Source organism: Capsicum annuum, chromosome 4 (assembly GCF_002878395.1).
Source record: "Capsicum annuum cultivar UCD-10X-F1 chromosome 4, UCD10Xv1.1, whole genome shotgun sequence".
Lineage (NCBI taxonomy): Eukaryota > Viridiplantae > Streptophyta > Magnoliopsida > Solanales > Solanaceae > Capsicum > Capsicum annuum.
The window spans coordinates 176,594,181-176,611,463 of NC_061114.1; the positions used below are offsets into that span (position 1 = coordinate 176,594,181).

Genomic DNA, 17,283 nt, shown 5'->3' on the forward strand with positions numbered 1-17,283 from the left:
ACACCTCTCTAAATGAAAAGTGAAGAAAACATTTTTGAATTTTCAGATTCCTATACAAAATGAAACCTATGATTACCGAAAAAAATTATCTTTTTTTGGGTTTTCAATTTTGAAATTCATACGAAAGTGAAACTTGAAACTATTAAAGGAAAACCTTTTTGTAGTTTCTTTTAAAGATATATGTGGAACACTACTCTAAATGAAGAGTGAAGAAAATCTTTTTTCAAAATAAGATCCCCGAACCAACAATAGGCTGCTTACGTATCTCACTCCCGAGAAAGGAGAATGAAGGGTGCGTAGTTCGTCCAGATTGGACAATTAAGGATTAAATAACCAACTGACCCTAACTTAAGAGACACGACTAAAAACGAACAATGAACAACATCAATAATATCTTTTGGGGGTTTTTAATTAGACACTTCGCATTACATTAACATCAACAACTAAGAAAGGAAATTTTTTTTGGTATTTTCGTTATATGAAATGTACAAAACTTCTACCATTTTTTTTACTTTTTCTTTTACAAAAAGCTCATATTGAAAGAAATAAAATTTTTTGAAGTTTTCGAATTGAGAATGCTTGCTAAAGAAATAAAAGAATTTTTTTTTTTGACGTTTTTGTTTTTTGAGAAAACGAATGCAAAATGTAAAACTTTTTTTGGATTTTTGGATTATGAAAAATAAAAACCATAACAACTGTAAACAACTATGAAACTCTTTTTCTTCTTTTCGTTTTCCTCTTTTTTTCTCTTTTTTTCCCATCAATTTCTTGTCTACACACTTTACTTCTAACACTTGCTTTCCCCAAATCAATCCGTCAAATGGCCACGTTATCCTCAGTGATGCAACATTTAGCACGTAGAGATGCTTTAGAAGTGAGTCTCCAACAAAGGACCAAGTAGGCCCCACTAGGTCTCAATATGATGCACATAAGCATGACCTAAAGGCTGACCTATACTGGGGTTTACTAACAAGGTTGTTTGGGGGAGCATATGGTCGATAGTGAGTGCGACAGCTTTCCACCTACTCTATACAACCCAATGGCTCACCCTCCTAAAATAAGGGTGACTCAACTAGAGGTCGTGTACACACGTGTACTACAGACTTGTTGCAGAAAGAATAACTCGGGTTTTGCACATGATGTTAGATATAAAGCGGTAACACATAGGATAAAAACTGTAAACAAAGAGCACGTAGGCACTAAACAATAACACAAAACAACACAAACAAAATGTTTATAAACCTGTAGTGCCAAAATAAGCCGATACAACTCTAAAATAAGCTCGAATTCTAAAAAATCCCCAGCAGATTCGCCAGAGCTGTCACACCCCTTTTTTAACTCCAAAAATTGGATTTTAAGGTTTCGAAATGGCTTTTATTAAAATGACAAAAAAAAAATTCCGAAAAGGATTATTTAAATTTAAACTCAGAGTCGCCACTTGGCATAATCCAGTGTGCCAAGTCACCGTTGAAAATCTTTTTTCGAAAATGATTTTGACTCTTTCAAACTGATCTGCGAACAGAGATTCCAGTTAAGGAATTCTGTTGACCGAGGGGAAGGTGTTAGGAACCCCTCGATCCCGTGGTTCGACCACAGTCGCTTGGTGGAGCATATTGGCTAATTTGACATTACAAATGTATAAACCACGCAAAAACACATAAAACAATCAATCAAACACACGAATAAAACAAATCTAAAATATAATGTTCAGTCCAATTATACAGTCCAAAAATAAAAATACAAAAAATAAATCCTATTCTAACCTACTGTAACACCCCAATTCGCTGAACCGGAATGCTACACGGTACTCATGACCTCGAGGGACCACAAGCTAACCCGTGACTGATATCTGTACCTGTATACTGCAAATCATGATATAATAATACAGAATACATAGAACTGTAAGGCCATAAGGTTCAACTGAATAAAACCATGTGGGTGAAAATACCCAAAACAACTCAATCTGAACGTAAATCTGAACATAAATCTGAAAGTAGATCTGAAAACCTCTAAACTGTCTGAATAAAGAGTTGAAGGAACATGTCTCCAACTAACTCCGTAAAACTGAACTGAAGAAATAAATAAATAAATCAAATCATATTGTCCTTGAATCAATGAGGACTCACTGTGTCTCTGCAATTGGAATGCTACCGCTACTGCTGGGCTGGAGCTCGTGTCTCGGAACCTATGGTATAACATGAAAAGAAAGCACCATAACACAAATATGTCAGTACAACTGGAGTACTGAGTATACGAAGAAGGTAGGCTGAACATAAAGGGTTTCATGCATAAACAACACTAACTGACTAATATGAACATGGGAGTGCAAACACACATACATAGAAACTGGGATCGTAAATACGTGATAGCATGACCTGTAAGCCAATACATGATTTACTGATAACTGTCATGACTGATACTGAAACTGATAACATGGACGACTGTATCTGACAGTCCTGTATATACTAAAATCTGAAGAACGCCCTGAGTTCTTTTACTAAGACTGATACTGAAACTGTGGGAAGTAGTGTTTAACCGACATGCCCTATGTATGCCGTTATGGCTAAGCTGGGGTCCAATCTCTACCCCGACTGGAGGGGTGTCAATACCGTGCCACGGGTAAAGACAGCCTGTGAGTGACCCTTATCTGGCGGGTACTTAATGAGAATGGTGGGAACCCTAAACTGACGGGTTAAGCCACCTCATCAACCCTAATATAACGGGTTAAGATATCTCAACCTATGCTGGCTACGTAGTTCTGGAACACAAGGATTTCTACTAAGAATCCCACCCTGAACTGGCGGGTGAGTTCCCATCCTTGGGTTCACTCGGTGCTAACCTCTACTCCCATCTGGAGAGACTGAACATAAATAAATGACTGTGCATGACTTAATCTTACTGAATTTCGTTGACTGGCAGAATGTTACTGATATCTGACAACTGACTAAGATCATGAGATTTTCTTGAGTCACATGACTGACTGAAGTCTATGGAATCATGGCTTGAGTTCAGATATCATGAAACATGAAATGGATCTAAGCACACAACTATAGTTTTTGGGTACAAGTACCCCCAGGACTCGATGAAGGAAACTGACACACATGACTGACTTGATCATAAGAGTAGAGTCCATAATTTATAATATCATAAGTAGGGATTTCATACTAAACATGGTTATCAACAATGTATTGCATGGAAAGGATTTCATATCACATGAAAGTACTTGCACAATCTTACTATTATGTTCATTGCATAATCATATTGGAAACACATACCAATAGCATGGAAGTTCATGTGGATTGTATGGTTATCATACATCTTGTTCATAAGTAGGATTTGCAGGTAAACATAGCATAATCTCATAAGAATAGTTCATGAGTATTCCAATAACATTACAAGGCACATTATCAACATAGAAGTCATTGGGACGTAAGGGCATATCATGAATCCTTCACTTAGTCACAATTTAGCTATACTGCATGATTTCTAGTTCCTTAGGTATTTTATCAAACACCTTACATGCACATCTTAAGCATAGGTGAAATCATCAAATTATACATCATGAACAACCAAATTTACATATTTCCAACTCATATGATATCATGAATTCTCAAAAACATATAAAGATTCCATCTTGGGAATCACCCAATATCAACAACATGATCATCAACACCCAACAATATAGAAATCATACTTTATAATAAAAAAGAGGAAAACAATCAAGCATCAACATGGGTATGATCATATCACCATAATCAACCAAGCTTTTGTATTTTAAAGATTGATTCTTGAACTCCACGGATGAAAGGAATCCGTGGATGAACATTACGCATATCTTAGAAGGAAGATTCTTGATGATTGACGGAGGAATTTCCTTGAAATCGGATCTTCAAGCTTAATTATGCAACTCTAGTTGTTTTTCTTCTTCAGTGCTCTTGGATGATGAGATTTGAGATGAAAATAGGGTTGTAATATGTTTAGAAGCTATATATTTCGTAGGGTTAAGTTTAGGGACGTGTAAGAAGTATTTAAAAACTTAATTACCTTTAAAATAACTCAAAACAGAGTGTTTTTGACACCTGGAATTGACTTAGGTGGCGCCCAAGTGATCGCCTATGCTTGGGTTGGGCGGCGCCTAACCAATCGCCTATGCTTGGGTTAGGCGGCACCTAACCAATCGCCTATGCTTACTGTCTCTCACGAAAATGGGCATAACTTTTTGTTCGGGTATTGGATTAAGGCGAATTTGGTATCGTTGGAAAGCTAATTCAATTCTCTACAATTTTGTGGGTCTAAATCAGCAAAATACCACATTAACATAGAGTTATACTCATTCAAAGATGACCCTTGCAAAATCAAACACTAAAACTTGATGGATTCAAAAACTCTTAGCTTGCATTACCTTAAGTGATTCATATGAACATGCTTAATGTATCATAAGTTATCCTATCACTAGGATATTCATGGTAAGTCATGTACTCAAGTATGAATCACAGGATAGGAGATTTCATACGTAGGAATACTTATTCACTTCCTAGCTTAGAAACATGAGGGGTATTACACCTATCCTAATCCTGAACTATGCTCCCGTTCTTTACCCGATGCCTCGGGCCTTCATCACGAACCTCTTTTGGGTACATAATATGTCGGGGCATTTTTCGGTAAATAAATACAAATGACCACGGGGTATTCCCCGGCTAAATTAATACATTTTTCAAATGCGAGAAAAAGAGAATCATTCAACAAACATTCCACATTCAACAACCAACAAGCTTCAAATTTACCTACCCGAACCTACTATTTACCTACCCGGCCTGACCTATCATGATTCTATCACGTTAAACATCATCAATGAATTAAAATTTATCCAAATTTACTTCTATCAAGACCTATCCTTCCCGTATTCATTCTTCAATCAATCAACTAATTCTTCAACTACCAATTCAAGTTTTCATATCCAACATCAATCAACATAGAATTAAGATTCAAACATGCCAAACACATAAATTATTCACAATTATGTAACAATTAAAGGGATAGAAGATAGAATTGGACCTTCTGAATACTTTTGATTGATTTATGAAGAGAAAAAAGAGTTGTTTCGAAACCCTGACAAATACCGAACCTCGACTCCCAAATCAATTATGAAGCCTTCAATTGCGATAAACCCAAAATCCAACTTGAATCAAAATCCACAAAAAGAAACACAAATAAATACCCAAAACTGAAACCAAGAAGAAGAATAAGTCCACAACCCAAATGACAATTTAATGGCCGGAATTAACGTTAGCAGGTGATATTTAACCGGGAATAAGAGGAACGAACTTCTAACAGGATTTCAGATCATACTAGAGCCGGTGGTACTATTTTCCAATGAGTTTCGTCGAAACAGTGGCCAAGTCGTGGCTATTGGTATTTTAGGGTAATGATTTCGGTGGATCTCCGGCGAGAACCCACCAGAGAAAGTGCCTATTTTCTCGATTTCACTCTCGCCAACTCCTGATTTCACTCCTTCTCTCTTGATTCTCTCTCAATTCTCTCTCTCTCTCTCTCTAATCACCGGTGTGCGTATGAAGTTCGATTAGTTGTGCGTGTGTGCATTTTCGGTGAGTTGTGTGGGTATATGTGTCTATGATGTGTGGTCTATTTTTTTGTGTGTAAGAGTGATGTTCTGTGAGGACGAGTGAGGTCTGTAGTGTATGTTGTGCGATTTTTCATGCGTAAAAATGTGTGTTAATGGTGGTTTCTTGTGCATGAATTGTGAGCTCTCCCCCTTTATTGTTGCTGACTATGTATATATGCCTATGGAATTGTGTGGTGATGATGCTGTTTCTGTTATGGTGAAAAATTGTCAGTGAAATGTGTCTTTCCCTGTGGACCCCACCCCTATTTGTGAGAATTGTATATTGTATATAACTGTGGGTCTCTTTTCTCTTTTGTATTATGGTCTTTGAATTCTGTATCCCTTTGTGTGACGTGTAACAGTGAGGTAGTGGGCTAGGGTAGGGGGTGTGAGATGGTGAGTAGGGAAGGGGGTAGGGGTAGGTTGTTAGGATGATTAAAACAAGATAAAATTTGTTAGAAATTTTGTTAAGGGTTGTTATTTTTTGTATTTTTGTGGGGTGTAATCACATGGTTGAGGGTACATGATAGGATAAGGTGAAAAATGAGTAAAAGTAATACCGAAGAGGAACAAAATTAGGTGTCCACAATTATTATTTTTTATTTATTTTATTTATTTATTATATTAAAAATAAATATTTATTTGTTTTATTTAATTTAAAAATAAAAAATAATTTACCTTTTTATCACTTTGTTTTATCCTTATTAGTATGTACTATGAATATTCATGTTTTAACATCTAGATAACTTGCAATAATAAGTAAAGATGTAATAAAATTATCATTTTATTTATTATCTTTTAAAAAATATGTCAAGTCAAATATAAACAAATAAAATATAACAAAGACATTATTATTTTGTATTTACCTTAGAATATTGGGTAAGAATAAGAACGAAAGCGTCCAAATAATAATCATTTGTTGAACTATTTTCTCCATTTTATTTTATGACAAATACTATATCAACATAGATATTTTATTGCAATTATTTATTTTAGTAAATCAAGGTAGTTTAAATGTTTTTTTTTTTTCATATTACAGTAGTAGTCAACTTAAGATTTCTAAATCATTATTAGTAAAATTAATTTAATAAAATATAATTTTAATTAATTTTTTTTAAGAAATATCGAAAATCAAGAAATATTATGAACTACTGTTTGTCATAAAATTAAAAATATATTTATTTTATTTGTATTTTTAAAATTTAGAATTTAAGAATTGGAAAAAGTGAATTGAAAATTAATGAAGACACCTCTTCAGGTGTTTTTCAAAAATTCAAATATTTTAAAATATTTATGGCTAAATAAATATATTAAAATAAATAAAAAACAAATTTTGAAATATTATAAACAATATTCATGGCTAAATGCTTACTAATATAAAACGGAGGGAATGCATTTTTTTAAACGATAATGGCACAAGAATCTAAAGGAGAACTATCTGTTGAAAACTTGAAATGGAAAAACTCAAGCAAGCACACAGTATTTTGTAAGGAAAAGTGGGAAATGTTAGTTTATGACTTTATGATGACAACCCTAGATTTATAAAATTTGTAATTTGTATAGGTGACAGGGATAACAACCATTATACTAATACGAAGTTACAATATGTAAACTCATTTAAGATACCCTAATACTTGGAAAACAATGACATTGGATGAGATATATTTTTTTCTATTAATATGAGAAATTAAACATTAGAATTTATAATTTTTTCTTATAACTTTTTCTTATAATTTTTTATTATTAAAATTAAAATTTAAAATATTAAATTAATTTACTTCAATTTAGCTTCAAAGTTCAGCTAAATTGACTCCTGTGAACGGAATTAAGCATGACAATGATTAAAGTGAACGAAGAAAGTATAATTTTTTTTTATTAACATAAAAATTTTCAATAGGGATAAATACAAGCAAAGGGGCTAGACTATACCTTACCAATTCTAATGAGGTAAGTGTTATTTTTCGAGTACAAAAGTTGTATTTAATCCACAAGAACATTAAACACAAGTTTAACCAACTTATATTATGAGCTCTAAAATAATTTTGTAATAACTTCAAACACAATTTCAAAGAGTTGAACAACTATCAATATGAAGTCCAAACTATTTTCTGGAAAACAGTAAAATCAGCTTTAAGAAAGAGATGAAAACAGAAATTATCAAATCCATCAAATTTACGATGTGTCCTTAAGGAATTTATTTCCCTCAAGTACCCGAGGTTAATGGAATATATCCTCCCAAGATAAAATGATTCGCTTCAGTAAATAGCGGTACCTCAAATTTGCTGAACAATGAACTCATTCAATAGTTTATTGATTACACAAGCCCGAAGGTGGTGCTTCAGAAAAGAAGCAATGGTTCATGAAAAGTTGCATAGGTTTGAAACAACAATGACCTGCGAACCTCATCTGTGCTCGCAGGCGGGGACCTACGGACCCCATCTGTACACAGACATGGACCTACGAACCCCATCTGTGCGCACAGGTGGGGACCTGCAAACCCCATCCACTACAAAAAAAAGCATTTAGCGGCACACACTTTTCGTTGCTATCATATGAAAATTCGTCACTAAATAGAAATAGCAATGGATCTTCTTCTGTCTCTATATTGCTCGTTGCTAGCCTCTTAACACGAAAAATTAATTTCCATCGCAAAACTTGTAACCCTTTTGCAACGAAGTCTTTCAGTTGTTGTTGTTACCGACTGAATATTCTGTTGCTATTCCTAAAATTTATTTTCGTCGTGACTAAATTTACGACTGAATATTTTATCGCTGATCGATTGCAACATAGTTTGATCGATTGAGTAGCTATCTTTTGCGATCAAATTTATCCATCGCTAAAGTTTTTCAGTAGCAATGACAAAAGTTAGTCACTAATTTTTTGTCATTAATAGCAACCGTCTTTAGCAACTAAATTTATCCATCCCTAAAATTTTTCAGTAGCAACGACAAATGTTAATCACTAATTTTTTGTCACTAATAACTTTGTATGAAAATAATTGAAACACGTAAATTATAAAATGATTAAAATAACCAATATTCGTATAGATAGCAAAATACACAATAATTGTGTCCAAACATCAACAATTTCAAGTATTTTATCAAAAATAAACTAATGTCATACCAACATTCATCAAAATTAGTATTTATTACTACATAAATATTTTGTACTTCCACACAAAATAGTCTATCTTAAATTAATGTAACGGTCAAGCGCTACGAATACTATGAAGCTAGGAATCAACGTTGTTGTCGTCGTCATCATCAGTAGGAGGAGGATCAAGCACGGCTCCTTCTTGTACCCTAATACCACAAACACGCTTAATAACTACCGAAAGAAAATGAGTAGTAAGTGTCGGAATCAATTGCTTCACAAACTCCTCCAAATTTGTTGTCGGAAAAGAAACCGAAGGTGGTACTGATGAAATGGTGGCATTATAGGCACAAAGTTTTTTTTCAAAGTAACTTCAGCTACATACCCAAAAATAAATAATCTTTTTTTCTTTGCTCACCCCGCAATTTCATAATATTATTTCAATTGATCAATTTCAGATTCACATTGTAAATTTTTCCGTATAATTTTTTCATACTTTTTCTGTAGCAAGTAGAGTTATTAAAATAGACTCAAGTTCATGACAATACAAAAGAAAATAAGAGAAGAGTATCATATCATTAGATGTAAATTATGGACTTACATGTAGAAGTTGGGAATGAGCACCAACAAAACCTTTTCCATGATGATTATGCGTATGGACGCGCAAATGTAAGTCACTTGGAGTTAATCTCGACCTATTTTAAGAGCCTATACAAAATTTTCAGGTATTTAGAACTACACCAACGTACATAGCAGCAAATCAAAAGAATAAAGAGTCATAATCCTTATCATTTTCCTCCAATGCTCACCATATACAACCAAGTTTCTTTGCCCCATTTATGACACAACAACCAAGTTTCTTTGCACCATTCTAAGCAAGAAAATATCACCAAACTTCTTGGCATAGCAGCAAAACAAAAAAATAAGCAGTAAGGTCAACTGCTTGCATGAAATATAGCAGTAGAAATTATAGCAGCAAGGCCAGCTGCTTGACATACAATAGCAAAAGAAAGAGAAAAAAAGTAGCATAGCAGCAGCCAAAAGGACATAGCAGCAAACTAAACAAAATAGCAGCAAGGCCAGCTGTTTGCTACACACTTTAGACAAATCATAGCTACTAAAATGACAAAGACATGGCAGAAAATTAATCAACAATTTTCAGGTACTCAGCAGCAGACCAGAGCATCACATGTAGCAGCAAAAGAAAGAAAATATAGTAGCATAACAACAGTCAAAAGGACATCGCAACAAATAAAAAAAAATAACAACTCAATATAGACATAGCTACTATAATGGCAAAAAAATGACAGAAAACTAATCAACAATTTTTAGATATATAGAAGCAGACCAGAGTATCATATACAACAGCAAAAGAAAGAGAAAAAAGTAGCATAGCAACAGCCAAAAGGACATAGCAGTAAACCAAACAAAATAGCAACAAGGTCAGCTGCTTGCTATGCGATTTAGACACAACCATAACTACTAAAATGACAGACAAACGATAGAAAATCAATCAATAATTTTCAGGTATTTAGCAACAGACCAAAGCATCGCAAACTAAGTTGGCATGTAAACTAAGTTCTCTACCTCTAGCTAGTTACGTTACCATCACTGGCAACCTCAACCACTGACTATCATAACCAAAGGCTAATATCAACAAAATTAATCATCTGCACCATCACTATCAATCACCATCAAATAAATAAATAATCTCTATCACAGACTAACAACGTAAATCACATATGATCAATAATTATCAATACTCATCATATTATTACAATCATCGCTAATAACCACCTGATTAACATAGAATAACCTTCACCATTATATTAATAATCAGATATGAATTTAAATTCAAATATCTTAGTACTAATTAACAAAATTAATCAAGATAAATTTTAATTCCGAAAGTGTTTGTCAGCTAATAATATGATCAAAGCAAAATTCTTAAGTAGTTTAATTATATGACTTGCATGTCAATGCTGAAAAACTGTTAATGAAGATTATACTTACAAGTTTCTTTTGGTGCTCTCCAACTATGATAGAGCCACCCGTGTGTGTTCCAGCAGCTACTTCATGGCCATCACAATAGATCTTTGAATTTATCTCAGACTTATTAATACAATCATCTCTTTTTTAAAGTTCCATCCACTTTTTCCATACATGATCATTTACAAATTCTGGTTGAACTGTAGCTCTATATTTGTTTTATATTAGAAATGAAATTCTTGTAGCATAATGCAGCCTTCTTCAACCACCGTTGCTTCACCACAACTTCACTAATGGAAGCATCCCAAAAGAAATTCTTCTAAAATACAGTTGAAAGTAATATAATTAAGTGTTTGCTGCAAACTCAAACAATTTCTATGTGTTGCCTTGTGAATACAAATTCTATCTCGATTATGATTTTAAAAAATATACCTTATATTTAAAAGGTTATGTATTAATTATTCATCACAAGTTTGACATAGAGTTTTACATTTACCTTTCAAAAGGATACATCTATCGATATTACACAGGTTCAACAATTCTTGCTTCATATGAAAGATGCACAGGAAGATTTTCCATTGAGTCAAATAATCTAGGAGGAAATATACGTTCTAACTTGTACAAATTTTGTGGAATATCGCTCTCTAATCTCACCATATCATCCACTCATAGATCCTTAAAGAATAAGTTCAATTCTATAAGTGCCTGCCACACATTGCTAGGAAGTAGTTCAAGAAAACTCATAGGCATTAGTCTTTGCATGAACAGATGACAATTGTGACTCTTCATACCAAATAATCTTTTTGCATTTTTATCTGGCAACCTACCCAAATTTGAAACATACCCATCTGAAAACTTTAATTAGCCTTTCACCCAATTAAACAAGGTAGCTCTTGCTTTCTTATCTAATGTATAGACAACTTTTGAATATTGTCCATTACTAATTAAGGTCGATCACAATACTATGCCGTATGCCGTATCTAGACGTGACTGTAAATTGTCATTGATTTTGTCATCATAATTAAAAATAGTGTTAAATACATTATGAAAGAAGTTTTTCTCAATATGCATCACATCAAGATTATGTCGAATCATGTTAGAACTCCAGTATTGCAATCCTAAAAGATGTTTTTCTTTTTTCATCCACATGTCTTACATATTATTTTATTAACTTATTCTTCATCTAACTCTATTATATTTTTGATCCCCAAATTACAAATTGATGTGAAATTTCTTCTCCTGTTCTATATGTTGGTGGGGGTCTTTGGATAGTCTGTCCTTTAAGAAAGTTCTTTCGATCTCTCCTAAATGGGTGATGTTGGTCAAGGAATATTCTGTGGCAATCAAATCAGGATTGTTTTCTTCCATGCTGTAATCTAAAGGATTACGTTTCCTCCATATAATAAGGATATGCTAATTTACCCGCAGTATTCCATCCCGATAACATAGAATATGCTAGAAAGTCACTAATTATCCACAGCAAAGCTGTCCTTAATTGAAAATTTTGCCTTTTTGAGATGTCAAATGCTTTCATACCTGTCTTCCACAACAAGGTTAATTTCCTTATTAGAGGTTGCAGATAAACATCAATTTTATGTTTTGGATTGCTAGAATTTGGAACAATAATTGTTAAAAACATATAAGCCTCTTTCATGCACATTCCTGGAGGTAAATTGTATGGAGTGACAATCACTGGTCACGAAGAATATTTTCTTCCAGACTGACTGAATGGTTGAAAACCATCCGTATATAACCCCAACCTGACATTTCTTGGTTTAACGACAAAAAAGGGATGAGTTTCATTGAAGTGCTTTCAAGCCTCAGAATCTGATGAATGACGCATTACACCATCCTTTTTTATGCTCTTGATGCCATTCATGTCGGCAACTGTAGCATGGGATGCATATAATCTTTGCAATCTCAGAATCAAAGAAAAATAATATATTATCTTATAGTGGATCAATTTCCTCTTACGAGAGCCAACACAACGCTTATATCTTGGCTTGCTACAAATTTTACAAGATATAAGGTGTTCATCATCATCACACCAATCTAACATACATCCTGATTCACAACAATCAATCTTTTAAACTGGCAAATCCAAGCTACGCACTAGCTTCTTCATTTGATAATAGCTATCAAGCACTATGTTATCTTCAGGTAAAGCCTCTTTAAGAAATTGCATAATCTGGTTATAGCCTCTCTGCGACATATTGTTCTCTATTTTAATATTTAACATTTGAGAGACAACTGCAAGTCTAGAGAGGGACGAACCGAGATATAATTCTGCATCAGCAACCTCTACCAAATCATAAAATTTTTTAAACACAGGATTAGGATCTTCCTTCATTGAATGTTCAAAAGGATGAGATGACTCAGGTTCAATATTGCTATAAGATTGCCAACTTGAACCCTGAGAAATGTTGAAATCAACTGCATTCAAAATCATTTATTGGTATGAATTCTCTCCGAATTCAGGCTGACCACCACCATGCAATTCATTATCATAAGAAGTCCCACTTATAACATCTCTTTTCCCTTGATGTTTTCATATAAAATAGTTCTCAATAAATCTAGATTGATAAAGGTGACATTTAATAGTTTCGACATCCACAAATTTATAGTTCTGACATTTTGCTCATGGACATCTAACTTTATCACCACTCATGTGATTTTGTTGAGAGCATGTGAATTGAATAAATTCATTCGCAGCGGTTATTAAACTAGAGTATAAAGCCCCTCGGGCATCTAACCTCTCATACATCCAACCACGCTCTAGATTATTCATGTTTCTATTAATGTTGAAATAAAAAAAAATAGAATAATCAGTGCTAATTAAACGACATACTGAAAATTATTATATATATTTTTTTTGGAGAGAAATGGAGTGAGGGCATAAAGGGATCAAAGTTTTTATACACATTTTCAATAAATGCTAACAGTCAATCACATGATTTATAATCATTTTCATTATCCTTCATGTCTAATGATAGAGAAGTTATATGAAGAAGTCTAGGTATGTTGCCATAAGACCTATGCATCACTTAGCTATCCATTTATATTATCTTACAGCACACAGTTAGCTCATTCCACCAATTCAAGTATAGGATAAAACAGATATATATATCTAGGAAAAGAGCACCATAACGCAAAGAAAATTCACCGCAATCAAGTCAAAACTCCTAAAGATGACAAACCAAAATGATTTAATTATCTCTAAAAATCATATAGAAACAACATCATGCTCTTCAATCAATAGTTCAAAAACATAGCAAATGTCATCAATCAATATCAATATAAGAAGGAAATGAGTTACAATTCTAATTTGAGACAATAAATCAATATCAAGGTAATCAGCTACTAAAATAAAGTACAATTAAACACACACTCTAGCCAATCAATTACTATAAAAAAAGCAAGTGGATAAAATAAATTATCAAAAAATAGTCAGCTGAAAAATAACAATTGAAATTTTTAGGAATTGAACTTTGTTTATAGAAAATGCAACAAGAAATTATAATATTCAGGGCTTTACAGAAAATAAAACACAACAACAGCAGAAATTTTCATCAGATCTACATCTAATACCTATCAACTCGTCTAAATCAGACTTCTACATTCTAACCACCAAATTCATAGAAAGTTCTTCTCTTGAGGTTCTTGTAGTTAGGTGTCTATTGGGATATTTGAAAGTACTATGTATCAAACATCTTTTTTATTAAGTAGCACACAAAATAAAATTCCTACCCAATTAGGAATACACACAATTGCCAAACACAACTACAGTAACAACAATCCACACTCCATTACAATAAAGTTAATGGCAGACAAATATATAAAAAATTAATACCAATAAATTTTTTTTAAAAAAACAAGCAGAGATATAAAACCTAAACAACCAGTAGTATTCACTGAATCATATAAAATTTCAGAAGTTGTAAAATCAGATTTTCACAAAACCTAACATAAATAAAAACCAGCAATACTACTTTAACATAGCTAAATTCCCTATCAGAACCACCATACTAATTATCGAGAATATTTTATTTAATAGGTCAAATTATTGAACTTGAAAATTCGAATCAGCTCCAGAACACACCTTTTTCGTACTTTGTCATCTAACCTTCACTTTTCCAACACTTTAATTTCTGCACCCTAGATTCAAAAAAAAAATCAAAACTTTTATGAGAAAATATACAGATTTAGTATCAAATGTTTGCATGCACCCTAGATTCAGTCCACAAATTCAAAAAAATTAAAAAAATCGCAAATACAAAAGGAGTAAAGTAGTAGAACCAGTAGAAAGTACATAAAATCTACGAAAATCATAGATCTACGAGCAAAACATCAAAAAATCTCAAGCTACCAAAAAAGTGAGTAATGAAAACTCAATTTCTCAGTTTCTTTGAACATAATTTAGAGACAGAAAATATAGAGAGAATGAAAACATAAATCCCTACCTGATTCAAGCTACCAAATGGGCATAGAAATTTTAGAGAGAAAGGCAACATAGGGAGAGAGATCGAGTGAAGAAATAAGATGACCCTAATCTGTTTTTGAGAAATATATTTTATACTATTTTTAATTTATAAATAGTTGTAACGGATAATTCTATCGCTAATAATAAATAAAATTTATAGAAAGTATTATAAATGATACTAACCCTTAAATCTGTTACTAATCCGTTGCTACAAATTAATTAAAATGATTACACATAATTGGTTGTTAAATTCATCATGAAATTAAGGCATCAAATTTTTGCGCCGAAATATTGCGCCGAAAAAAAATTCGTCTCGAATCCGTTGTTATATCATTAATTAAAAAGAGACTTGCTATGCTTGCGACAAAATTGATGCTTTCGTCGTTAATTTGTCGCTAAACTGTGATGGAATTGATTTGTTGTTAAATTTCGTCGCTAAATGCTGTTTTTTTTTGTAGTGACCTGCGTGTGTAGATTGTCATTTTGTTTGAAACAATGCCTCGAAGGGTGACATCCCTTCGAGATGTGTTCTGACATACGTCCGCACATGCCATGTGTCCGCAAATGGAGAAAATATTTTCTATATGATTTTTGCATTAAAAACTTCAATAATTATCAAGTTTCAAATGAATTTTATCCACAAAGATAATTCTCGATCATTTGACAAATTCAAATTCAAAGTCAAGCCAAGCGAGCAACAATGACGATAGCGCGAGCTTGTCTTGTTCTTGCCTCACTATCCACATGAAGGAATGTTTCTCAATATAAGCATAAGAGAGTTTCTTTCTCCCACCAATGTGAAAGAACTTTACTTCCTTAAAATAAAAAGATAATTTACTTTTCCCTCTATTTGTTCCTTGCATTTTTCATTCATATTTACACTTAGAACTTAACAGTAAGAACCTCTACTAATTAACGAACATGCATATATTGGCTTGGTGTAAACATCAACTGAGGATGAGTTTTTAATTTCCATTAGGTATTGTATGATCATCACGAATTTTGTAACACACTTTATGATGATATTACAAACGGGGATGCTTAAATAATGTAAAAAATATGAAAATCAAAACGAAAGTTGAGTTATCAACCTCAAACTTGCTTTTACAAATATACGAACTAAAAAAGATAAATTGTCCGTCTAAAATAATTTGTAGCATTTTCCTCTTGTCCTCGTCTTCAAATTTGTTCAACCACACTCGATATGTCATTATTTTTTCATATTTCATATACATATTGGATTTTACTGAAGCTATATAAAAAGTATAATTTAATCCATAATGATTATATATCCACTAAAATATTGACACGTACTTATATAGAGTATAAGTTGTATATATTATTTATATAAGTAAGTTTTACGTATTAGATTATCCTAATCACTATTTATCGGTAGACTTTCTTAAAATATGAGATTTATTTTTAAAAATCAACATTATTATATGAATTACCACTGTACATAAAAAAAATTAAACACCATTAATGAAGAGAGGGAGACGATGGGTTTGTGGGGAGGGGTTCTAAGATAATTAGCATTATTTATTTTTCTGCTCGTCTTTTTTTTTAAAATTTGTGCAATCCAAGTACTTGATATGTCATCAATTTTTCTTGGATTTACTGGATCTTGCTAAAGCTATTGATATTGTCATATGATTATACTTTGTCAATGACATATATATATATATATATATATTGCTGAAGCTACATTAGAAAGTACAATATAACCAGTGCTTTTTCTATTTTATTTTACATAACTCTTTAATTATTTTGCATCGACTAAAATATAGACATATTTGTATAAAGGTTAAGTTATATACATTATTTATATAAGAAAGTTTTACGACCAGATTATTCTAATCAATATTTTGCAAATAAACTTTTTTAATATGTGAAATTTGTAATTTTACGCATCAACATTATTATATGAATTACCACTGTAACGTACATAAAAAAGACCATTAACATAATGAAGAGAGGGAGACGATGGGGTTGTGGGGAGGGTTCTAACATAATTAGCACCATTTTTTTAAGTACGATCTCATCCCTTGAGAAGTTAAATATTTAAAATAAAATAATTGTCCAAACTTATAGCGCGGGT

General features: G+C 32.6%; 1 long non-coding RNA gene across 1 annotated transcript; it reads right to left on the reverse strand.

Annotated features, from left to right (window-relative positions):
* Positions 1-8,792: 8,792 nt before the first annotated feature.
* On the reverse strand, positions 8,793-15,256 carry LOC107869637. The gene is made up of 4 exons (XR_001673876.2): positions 15,166-15,256; positions 14,805-14,860; positions 9,318-9,424; positions 8,793-8,925 (listed from the first exon to the last, which is right to left on the reverse strand). It is a non-coding gene; the product is annotated as an uncharacterized LOC107869637 (long non-coding RNA).
* Between the last annotated feature and the right edge of the window lie 2,027 nt (positions 15,257-17,283).